The sequence below is a fragment of the Leptonychotes weddellii genome, chromosome 7, assembly GCF_054177405.1.
Source record: "Leptonychotes weddellii isolate Sample4059 chromosome 7, ASM5417740v2, whole genome shotgun sequence".
Classification (NCBI taxonomy): domain Eukaryota; kingdom Metazoa; phylum Chordata; class Mammalia; order Carnivora; family Phocidae; genus Leptonychotes; species Leptonychotes weddellii.
The window spans coordinates 87,928,332-87,939,686 of record NC_138375.1 but is presented as its reverse complement, the minus strand read 5'-3'; the positions used below and the strand labels follow the sequence as shown (position 1 = coordinate 87,939,686).

The 11,355-nt window shown below is 36.2% G+C and overlaps 1 protein-coding gene across 1 annotated transcript in view; it reads left to right on the top strand.

The window, feature by feature from the left end:
• The window catches only part of SCAMP1 (secretory carrier membrane protein 1), a 114,888-nt gene that overhangs the window by 34,996 nt on the left and 68,537 nt on the right, over positions 1-11,355 (top strand). The window lies entirely within an intron of this gene.

Sequence of the window (11,355 nt, the reverse complement as noted above, 5' to 3'; positions counted from 1 at the left end):
CACTTATTTGTGGAACATAAGGAATAGCATGGAGGACACTAGGAGAAGGAAGGGAAAAATGAGAGGGGGGGAATTGGAGGGAGAGATGAACCATGAGAGACTATGGACTCTGAGAAACAAACAGGGTGTTAGAGGGGAGGGGGGACTGGTTAGCCCGGTGATGGGTATTAAGGAGGGTACATACTGCATGGAGCATTGGGTGTTATACGAAAACAAGGGATCGTGGATCACCACATCAAAAACTAATGATGTATGGTGACTAACATAACATTAAAAAAAAAAACAAAAAACTATAAGATTTAGAAAATATTCCTGTTTTTTGTTTCTTAATTTCCTTTTATATTTAGTTTTATGTTTAAATGGAAACTAAGGTATTTAATGAAGGCAACAATTAAACTTTTTTTTTTTTTTAAAGATTTCTCATTTATTTATTTGAGAGAGAGAGAGAGCAGACTGACCGAGAACATGAGTTGTGGGGGAGGGGGAGAGGCAGAAAGAGAGGGAGAAGCAGGCTCCCTGCTCAGTGGGATCATGTCCTGAGCTGAAGACAGACACTTAACCGATTTAGCCACCCCAGGCATCCCTTTAATATTTTAATAATTTACATACTCACTTTACAAATTCAGAGAAAGGAATTGTCCTGACACATTACAATATAGACTAGGCCGGTGTGTTGTCAGTATAATGGAGAGCTGTTGAGCACTGGTTATGTGGCTAGTCTGAAATGAAATGTGCTTTAAAACGGAGGGTGGTCTTGAGTTACAAAATAATTTTTTGTGTGAACTCAGAATGCATTTTCCTACTGAAAATTATGTTGAACATGGTGGGTAGGTTCCCTGGCCTACCTTCTAAAATTTAATGAATAAAATACTAGAAAAATTGACATCCTTGAGAACTGGTATGTACTTACGGGGGAATGCTTTCCTTTAAAACAAGGTAATAGTTTAAAATGTCTACTACAGAGTGATTGGCACTAGTTTCAGCCACTGGTAATGGCATTTATGGCTTCAAACAGAATTTCTTCTGGTAGGTCTTGAAGTATAGGAATTAGGGACACGTGTGTTGGAGGGGGAAGTGTGGTGCTGCTTATATAAATTCTGAGTGAATTTCAGGGCCTAGTATACTGTCACATTTTTATTTTTTTCAGGGATAGGTTGCCTGCTTTTCTTTCTGTTATGCTAGTTGTGGCCATAAATAATTTTGGTCACATAAAGCAGCAGCAGGATCTGTATCTTCTGGCAGAAGGGAGAACCTCGAGAAGAAAATTCTAAGTATTGGCATGCCCACATTTTTTATTTTTTAAAGGATATCTTTTTTTTTTTTTTTTTTTTTTTTTAAGTAAGCTTTATGACTAACGTGGGGCTTGAACTCACCACTTGACCATCAGGAGTCGCATGCTCTACTGACTAAGCCAGCCAGGCACCCCGCATGCCCATATTTCTGATCATAAGGAAAAATAAGTGATTGGTTTATATAAGAACTGCCTCTAAGATAATTCTGGACATTAGGTAGACTGAGAGTCGTAAGACCTGGATTCTAAACTAGACCCTGCCACTGGTAAGTTGGTGACTTTAGGCAAACCACCTAGTATCTTTGGACATCTTTTTTAATTTTATTTATTATTTTTATTTTAACGGGTAATGATGGAAGTAGGAAGATGTTAAGTAGTTTTTAATACCAGTTTCTCTTGAAAATGGATGAAACTTTTAGCTCAGGGACTGACTGATTATATTTGTACACAGTAGTTTACTTATCTTTAATATTGCAAAAGCATTTTCTACACTGTAATAATTATATTTTCTCTTGCTGTGAGTTTCTTTTTGTATCTTTTCTCCTTTGCTTCTTGTTGTCTTGTCTTTGTTGGAGCTGATTATCTGTCTCTTATGGAACCAGTCTTCTTTGTTTCTCTTCTTATTTAATGATAACTATTGCCTTCTATCTAGCCAAGTGTCATTGGCTAGAAATATCTGAGTCTTCTTTAGCTCAAATAGCTTCTTTTCCTATCTCTAGTTATTTGCCACATCCTGTCACCTATATCTTCAGGAGATATTACCTGTCTATCTTTTTCATTCCTACGAAACCACCCTAATTCAAATACTCATGTGAAATAATGCAATGGCCTATCTACTTACCTTTCTCCAGTTTCTCTCCTCTCAGCTTAAATTCCACATTCAGTCATTATAGTCACTCTCTTGCCTTCTCTTCTCTCCCTTACTTTGACATAACTTCTAGGCTAAAACCCAAGTACTGGTTATATACAGTTCTGTCTACATGTACTTTCTGCCCCTACCCTAGCAGCTAAATATGGCTGGAGAAAGCATGTCAGAGGGTCTCACTTGGAGTCACTGACCACCTCGGTAGAATACTAGAACACTGAATATTCTGGTTATATAATTGTCCACTTTCTTCTTCCTCTCTCATCTGTAAAATCTCTTCCCCTGTGGTTACTTTTAGATGATGACCTTGCTTATTTCACTGAGAAAATTGAAGCAGTCAGTAGAGAATGTCCACAGACTCCCATCACCGCATCCACCTACCTATCAGCATTTTACCCATGTTCTCTGCTTGCCTGTTATTTATAGATGAGCTACCTATTTGTGCTTCTGTCTAATGTCATCCCCTCTATTGCTGCAGTAGATTCCATGCATTCTCACCTTGGAACTTTGCCCCCTCCTACATCATTAGTTTTTTCCTTCTATTAGATCATTATATCTTCATAAAAATATGTTGTGTTTTCTCCCATCTTAGAAAAAAATCACAAAAGTTCATTCAACAGCTTTAGTGAGATAAAATTCATATGTCCATTTAAAGCATATAATTCTGGTGTCGTTAGGATTGCCCAACTATTGTCAAACATTTTTGTTTCACCCCCAAAAGTCAGATCTTTCAGTAGTCACTTCACGTATCTCTTCCCTTTCCAGCAGTAGGCAACTGCTAATTTACTTTCTGCCTCTCTAGATTTTTTTCTAGACATTTCATATAAATAGAATTATGCAATATGTGGTCTTCTGTGACTAGATTCTTTCACTTAGCATAGTATTTTCAATATTCAACTGTGTTGTGGCATGTAGCATCAGGACTTTATTCCCCTTCCCTTTTTTGATTTTCATATCACCTTTTATTTAGCCATTCGTGAATTGATGGGCAGTTAGGTTGTTTCCAATTTTTGGCTCCCATGAGCTTTTGTGTACTACTTTTTCTGTAGTCCTATGTTTCCGTTCCTCTTGTATATATATACACGTAGCAGTGGAATTGTAGGGTCATATGTTTAACATTTTGAGGGGCTACCAGCCTGGTTTCCAAAGTGGGTGCACCATTTTACATTCATCAGTAGTGTGTAAGTGTTCCACTTTCTCCACATCCTTGCCAGCACTGGTTGTTGTGACTTTGTGCTTGTAGCCATCCTAGTGGATGTGAAGTAATCTCTCCTTGTGGTTTTGATTTGTGTTTCCCTGATGGCTAATAATATTAACCATTTTTTTCCTGTGTTTATTGGCCATTTGTGTATTTTCTTTGGAGAAATGTTTAGATCTTTTGCCCATATTTAAATGGAGTTGTCTTTTTATTTATTTTTATTTCTTTTTTATTTCTTTTTAATAGTGAATTGTGAGAGTTTGTTAAATATTCTAGATACAAGTCCCTTATCAAATATGTGATTTGCAAACATTTTCTCTCATTCTGTGGGATGTCTTTTCACTTTATTGACAGTGTTCTTTGCATAGAAGATTTAATTTTGATGTCACATTTGTTTATTTTTTCTTGGGTTGCTTGTTAATTGGTGTTCTAAGAAACCATTACCTAACTCAGGGTCTTAAACATTTACTCCTATGTTTTCTTCTAAGAGTTGTACAGTTTTAGTGCTTACATTTAGGTTTATGATTGGTTTTGAGTTAATTTTTGTAAATGGTATGAGGTAGTTGTCCAACCCCATTCTTTTGCATTGGATATCCACTGTTCCAGCACCATTCGTTGAAAAGACTAGTTTTTTCCATTGGATTATCGTGGCACTCAGTTGAAAACCAAATGATTAATTTAGGAGTTTATATTTGGATGCTCTATTCTGTTGATACCTGTGTCTATCCTTACTACAATAGCACACTGTCTTGATTACTGTAATTCTATAATAAAACTTAATCTTATTTCCCTGTCCAGTTCATTTATGGCATCCTCTTCCCTGCAAAACTTTCTCTGCTCTCCATTGCTGCAGAAATCCTCTGAAGGGTAGTCTACTTATTTTAGTTTCTTAGTCCTTTCTCCTGAAAGATACTTCAGTAAGTGTTTTTCTTCTAACACTCTACCAAAATGTGCTTGTCAGGGTAGCCAATGACTTCCACGTTGCTAAATTCAGTGGTAAATTTTCATTCATTTTTTTTTTTTAAAGATTTTATTTATTTATTTGAGAGAGAGAATGAGATAGAGAGAGCATGAGAGGGAGGAGGTCAGAGGGAGAAGCAGACCCCCTGCTGAGCAGGGAGCCCGATGCAGGACTTGATCCCGGGACTCCAGGATCATGACCTGAGCCGAAGGCAGTCACTCAACCAACTGAGCCACCCAGGCGCCCGGTAAATTTTCATTCTTAACCTTAATCAGCAGCACTGAGAGTTGATCACAGTCTCATTCTTTTTTTTTTTTCCCAAGATTTTTATTTTATTTATTTGACAGAGAGAGAGGGAGAGCACAAGTAGGCAGAGCAGCAGACAGAAGGAGAGGGAGACGCAGGTTTTCTGCTGAGCGGGGAGCCTGATCCGGAACTCGATCCCAGAACCATGGGATCATGACCTGAGCTGAAGGCAGACGCTTAACCGACTGAGGCACCCAGGTGCCCCTCACTATCTCATTTTTAGAATATTTTCTTCATTTGGCTTTCGGAGCAGTTCAGTTTTTCCTTCTCAGTCTCCTTTGTTGGTTTGTCTTCTCCCCTTGCATCTTCACCTGCAGTATTGGAGGGCACCTGGAATTAGGCTTCGCTTCTCTTCTTCATCTGTGTTTGCTCAGATGATGACTTCATCCAGTTTTATAGCTTTAACTTGTATCTATAGCTTTAAATACATGTGGATGACTCCCAAATTTACATCTCCAGCACAGACGTCTCTTCTGGATACCAAGTTCATATTTTCAACTGCCTACTAGGTATGTCTACCTGGATGTCTTAAAAATTGCAAATCCAGGGCGCCTGGGTGGCTCAGTCGGTTAAGCGACTGCCTTCGGCTCAGGTCATGATCCTGGAGTCCCGGGATCGAGTCCCGCATCGGGCTCCCTGCTCGGCAGGGAGTCTGCTTCTCCCTCTGACCCTCCTCCCTCTCGTGCTCTCTCTATCTCATTCTCTCTGTCTCAAATAAATAAATAAAATCTTTAAAAAAAAAAAAATTGCAAATCCAGCGTCATGAAAACTGAACTGAGTCCCTTGATTGTAAACCTGCTCCTTTTCAGTCTTTTTCCTCCCTATCCTACTAGTTGCTTAGGCCAAAACCTTGGTGGGATTTCACTGTTTGCATTTCCTTGTATTTCATGTCTTTCTCTCAGGGAATCCTGTTGGCTCTCCCTTAAGAATACATCCAGATCTGATCCTTTTTCTCCATAACCACCGCTTGGCTTGTGCTGCGATCATCCCCTGCCTGAATTACTGCAGTCGTGGTTTCCTAACTACTCTCTAACCTTCCACGTTTGCCCTGTTTCAGTCCCTTTTCAACTCCATAATCATGTGATCCCTTAAAGTTGACCATTTCAGTCTCCTGTTAAGAACTCTTCACTAGCTTTTAATTTTCTTTAGAGTAAAACCAAGAGTCCTTAAAAGAATCTGGTTCCTAACAATGCTCTGTTTTTTATCTCCCCATACTCTTTCCCTCATGTATTCCTATATCTAGCACACTGGTCTTGGTCATATACGTCAGGCATTCTCCTCACTTTCCACTGGCTGTTCGTTCCCTCTACCTACGATGGCCTTCCCCCAGATATCTGCAAGGTTGACTTCTTCACTTCCATAAAGTGTTTACTCAAATATTGACTTCCCTGACCACCTTTGTAAAATTAAATCCACTCAGCCTTTGTTCGTGATGCCTTTACCCTGTTCTTTGTTGTTGTTGTTATTGTTGTTCCATAAAATTTACTGCTTTCTGAGATACTCTAAAATGTGTTTATTATGTATATTGTTTATCTTCCATTGTAAACTCCATGAGAGTAAGGATGTTTACCTGTTTTGTTCATTAATGTATCTCAAGTGTCTATAACTGTTGTATGTTGTAGTTGATCAATAAATGTTTGACTAATGTATGTATGAGTATGTATGGTCACGCCTCTCTTCCTTCATTTACCTTTTTCTACTTGGAAACTCCCATCCATGTATATTCCTTCTTTCCTCCTATTGTCCACCTCTTCCCCCAAGTATTCTAATCTTTAAAGCCTTGTTTTAAAATGGTTATCTATTCTGATAAAATTGTTTCTATTTGTCCTGATTCTGACATTAATGTGTGTAATTTTCACCACCCTTAATAACAAGAGAATCTATGTTAAGCATGGCTACAGTCAGTTGTCTGCTCAGAGACTGAAAAAGTCAATGAAAGCTGCAAAAGTTTTAGGTTTCTTTTGGCAGTCTCTTAAACTTTGTTGCCTTAGAGAGGCATTCTCAATTTCAAGGTGTCTAAAACTCACTCTTGGGAGTTGGTTTAAAAATGCAAATCTTTTCTCTTCATTCCTCTGAGTTTTTGAATCTGTGTCCATAGGGGGACCAGAGTCTGCATTTTTTTTTTTCCCCAGAGTCTGCATTTTTAAAAAGATTTATCTATTTATTATTTGAGAGAGAGAGTGAGAACGAGTGAGCTGGGGGGGTTGGGGGGAGAGGGAGAGAGAAAATCTCAAGTGGACTTCCTTTTGAGCCCAGAGCCCAGATGTGGAGTTCCATCTCCGGACCCTGAGATCATGACCTGAGCCAAAATCGAGTCGGATGCTTAACCAGCTGAGCCACCCAGGTGCCCCAGAGTCTGCATATTCAATAAGCATCAGGGGTTTCTGATGCAGGGTATCTATAAACACATTAGGAACCCTTGCTTTAGACCCTGAGTAAACTTAAGAACTTTATTGGTTCACAGATGGAAGAGAAAGAACAGGAAAAAACAAGGAGAAATTTTCTTGAATAGGTGTTTCGAATATGGAAGAAAACCAGAAAGGAGAACATACATTTGTTTGTGCATCAGAAAGATAACTCATGGGGCGCCTGGGTGGCTCAGTTGTTGGGCATCTGCCTTCGGCTTGGGTCATGATCTCAGGGTCCTGGGATGGAGCCCCGCATCAGGCTCCCTGCTCGACAGGAAGCCTGCTTCACCTTCTCCCACTCCCCCTGCTTGTGTTCCCTCTCTCGCTGTCTCTCTCTCTCTGTCAAATAAATAAAGAAAAAATCTTAAACAAACAAAAAAAAGTGGCAAATCCCTTTTAAAAAAAAAGATAACTCATGGACTAGTTCCTTGAAGGGATCTTAGATATTATTATTTATTAAATAATGAAACATCTTTAGAATTTTCAGTGCAGAGAGCCATTAGGTTATAGAAGAATCTCTATACTATTTATTGCCATGATTGTTAAAATGGTTTTAATTCTACTGAGTCAAAATATATTTTGAAATGAAAAATGTTGAACATTTTTTCATTTGTTGGCCATTTATATGTCTTCTTTGGAGAATCATCTGTTCATGTCCTCTGCCCATTTCTTGACTGGATTTTTTGTTTTTTTGGGTGTTGAGTTTGCTGAGTTCTTTATAGATTTTGGATACTAGCCCTTTATTGATAAGACATTTGCAAATAACTCCTTCCATTCTATAGCTTGCCTTTTAGTTTTGTTGACTATTTCCTTTGCTGTGCAAAAGCTTTTTATCCTGATGAAGTCCCAATGAAAATACCAATTTTTTTAAATCTGTGTTTTTACAATTTTAATCCCAGGATACTTAGTATATAGTGTTATATATTAGTTTCAGGTGTACAGTATAATGATTCAACAATTCTATACATTGCTCAGTGCTCATCATGATAAGTGTACTCTTTAATCCCCATCACCTATTTCAAGTTTTTTTATTGTTTTTGATGCTGTTGTGAGTGGGATGCTTTTCTTTTTCCGTTCCTTTATCATGAATGTAAAGGAATGCAATTGATTTCTGTATGTTGATTTTTGTATCCTGTCACTTTATAGAAATCATTGATTCCAACAGTTTTTGATAGACTTTTTAGGATTTTATGTAAGATCATAACATCAATAAAAAATGATAATTTCATTTCTTCCTTTCCAAATTGGATGCCTTTTGCAGAAATGGAAGTCTTGAGTGGATTGTTTCATTAGTTTTCTTTTTACTATATGTGCAAAGGTGAAAAGTTGAAATAGAATTAGGAGGCATCATCAGAATAAGTCTTTAAAAATTATGGCTAGAGCTTTGCTTGTTTTGAAGTGTCTAATCAAGTAAATGGTGGCTGAAGAAAATACGGGGTCCCAGAACTGGACAGTGATCTACCTAACATCTACAGATTTGAAGAAATTATTAGGATAATAGCTATTAGGTTAATATAACTGCTCTCAGAGATTCGTGCCTCTCCAACCTTTCTCATCATTGCTATACTACAAGCAACTATGACCTCACATATATCAGATTACTAGCTCTAATCCAGCCTTCATCTTAATTTTATGAATTGATTGTACTTAATGCTTCATTTGTTTTTTAAAGCAGTAAAGAATTTACAGTAAGTTTTCAACTTGGATAATTTCTTATGTGCTTTTTCTGAAGTGTGCTGCCAAACTAACTTTGCCAGTCTTTTTTTTTTGGTCATTGTTTTGTTGTCTCTACATATTAAACCAAGAAAGTGAAACTTAAGGGCCATTCTTTTCTAGTCAGAGAACAGTTATTGATTAGCTTCAGTTTTGCTGCTTCTTAATAAGCGATATTGGAGTGAGAGGGATAAGCAATCGGAACAGAATTTATAACTCTTTTGATAAAAAAAGATCGGGGAGATTAAAAAAAACAAGAAAAATCTTTTAAATCTCACTATCCAGAAATAATCACTATTAATATTTTGATGTACTTTAATAAATTTTAAAATTAAAAACTGACATATTATAGTTTTATAACTTTTATCACTTATTATTGGTACAAACTTTTCCAGTTTCATTAAATATTTTTTCAGACCTTTTAAATAGGTGCATAAAATGGTCTCCTATGGATAAGCCTCATAATGCTAATATTATAAAGGGATATTTTCTTATTTTGGACATTTGGGTTATTTTCTTATTTTAGACATTTGGGTTATTTTTTATTTTGGACATTTGGGTTTTCTTATTCTGGACATTTGGGTTATTTCTAACTCTTTGCTGTTGTAAATAATGCAATGGTGAACATCCTTGGCAAACACATGTTTGTACCTATCTTGGATTATTTCCTTATGATATTTTTTAAGAACTTTTTAAGAACTAGCTATTTGTGAGTCATAAATACTTCTGTGCTGATGTACATAATACTAAATTAAGCTCCAGGATTATTATATGAACTAGTGTATACTCCCATTATCAATGTGTGAGAATACCCATTTTAGATCTTTTCCAAAATGTGATAATCTTATGGTAATAATGACCTAAAAATAATTAGATGAAGCTTACATTTTTTTGGATTACTAATGAGGGATTAACATTTTTAATATGTTTATTTACTTTCTGTAAGTATTTTATAAGCTGCTTGTTGAGGGCTTTTTAAATTGCATTTTTCCTCAGTAACATGTTCATCTGTTTTTTTTTATTGATTTGTATGTGATGAAGTATATTAACCAGTTGACAGTTATATGTGCTGCTTATTAGATTTTGCCCTTTAATCTTAGTTATGAAATGCTTTATATCATCCAACTTCTAAGTATTTATTAGATATATTACCTTTTCATTATGATTTCTTTCCCCTCATCCCTTTTAAATATTTAGAATACTTTTGCTCCAACCCAAGATCAAAAAGTCATCTATATATCATCTATAACATATCATCTGTATTATAGAACTATGCTATGTTCTAGTGTTTTTATAGTTTAACAAAAAAAATAACCATTTGATATTTATTCCGGTGAGATACAGAAAACTGATTCCCCCCCCCCCGCCAAAACATTTAAATAATTGTCTTGGCACCATTTTGGTAATCTTTATTCCTGTTGTTTTGAAATGCTATCTTGGTTATGTGCTTTAATTTTTATATATGCTGTCATTGTATATATACTGGAATTCCAGATTTTGGTATTTCAAACTTCATGTTTTTCTATCTCATGGTTGTGAAATATGTCACTGTTTTTTCATTTGTTGATTACTAGTGAGTTTGAACCATTAATTAATATTTTTATTGACCATTCCTGTTTTCTTCTTTGTGCTGCCTGTTCAGATCTTGTGCTTATTTTTCTGTTAGTAGTTTATAGTTCTATGAATTTGTAACAATTCCTTATGTATTCTGGGTAGCATTATATATGCATCATAACCAATTTTCTCTAGTCTGTGATTTGACTTTTCACTTGATATTAAGTTTGAATATACACGTTTCCACCTTTATTGAAAAGTAGAGCACACCTATGAAACTTTTTGTAAGCCAAAATAGCAAAAAGTGAAGGGTATTCCCTGCTTTCCAAAACTTCATTTTACACCACTTTACTTTTACAAAAGACCTACATTAGTACCTGTTTTCTCTAACCTAAGGAAATCTGATTTTCTTTGATGTTATGAAAAAAGCTGTCGCTGTACTAATGTTAGGTCTTTTGAAGTGGTGTAAAGGGAACTTTCAGAAAATGGGGGGTACCTGTAGTTGAACTTGTCTATCTTTATTGTTTGTGTTTTTCTAATCTTAATTTAACAAGTACTTAATGAGCATTTACTGTGTTCCAGGCATTGTTTTAGGCACTGGAGATACATCACTGACAAAATACATAGAGATTCCTAGAGCTTACATTCAAGAAGCTCTTATGTACTCTTAAGTTCATAAAAATATTCACATATATTTTTTTTTCCCTAAAAGTGTGTAAGTTTTGCTTTTTCACTCTTAGATCATCCACCTGGAATTTATTTTTGTGTGGTGTGAAGTAGGAAATCTAGTTTCACTATTACATCTGGGTAGCCAGTTTTCCTAGCATCATTTATTGACTAATATGTTATTTCTCCACTGTCTTACAGTGAGTATCTCCTCTGTTGGATATCAAGTTTCTGCATTTGTGTGGGTCTATTTCTGTGTCCCTTCTGTTTATTGGTGTATTTCTGTATCTTTGCCATCTGTACCACCCTCTTAATTGCTATATCCTTATGATAAGCTTTGATATCATAGGTCTGCTCTATTCTTCCTCAGAATTGTTTGACCTATTCTTAGCC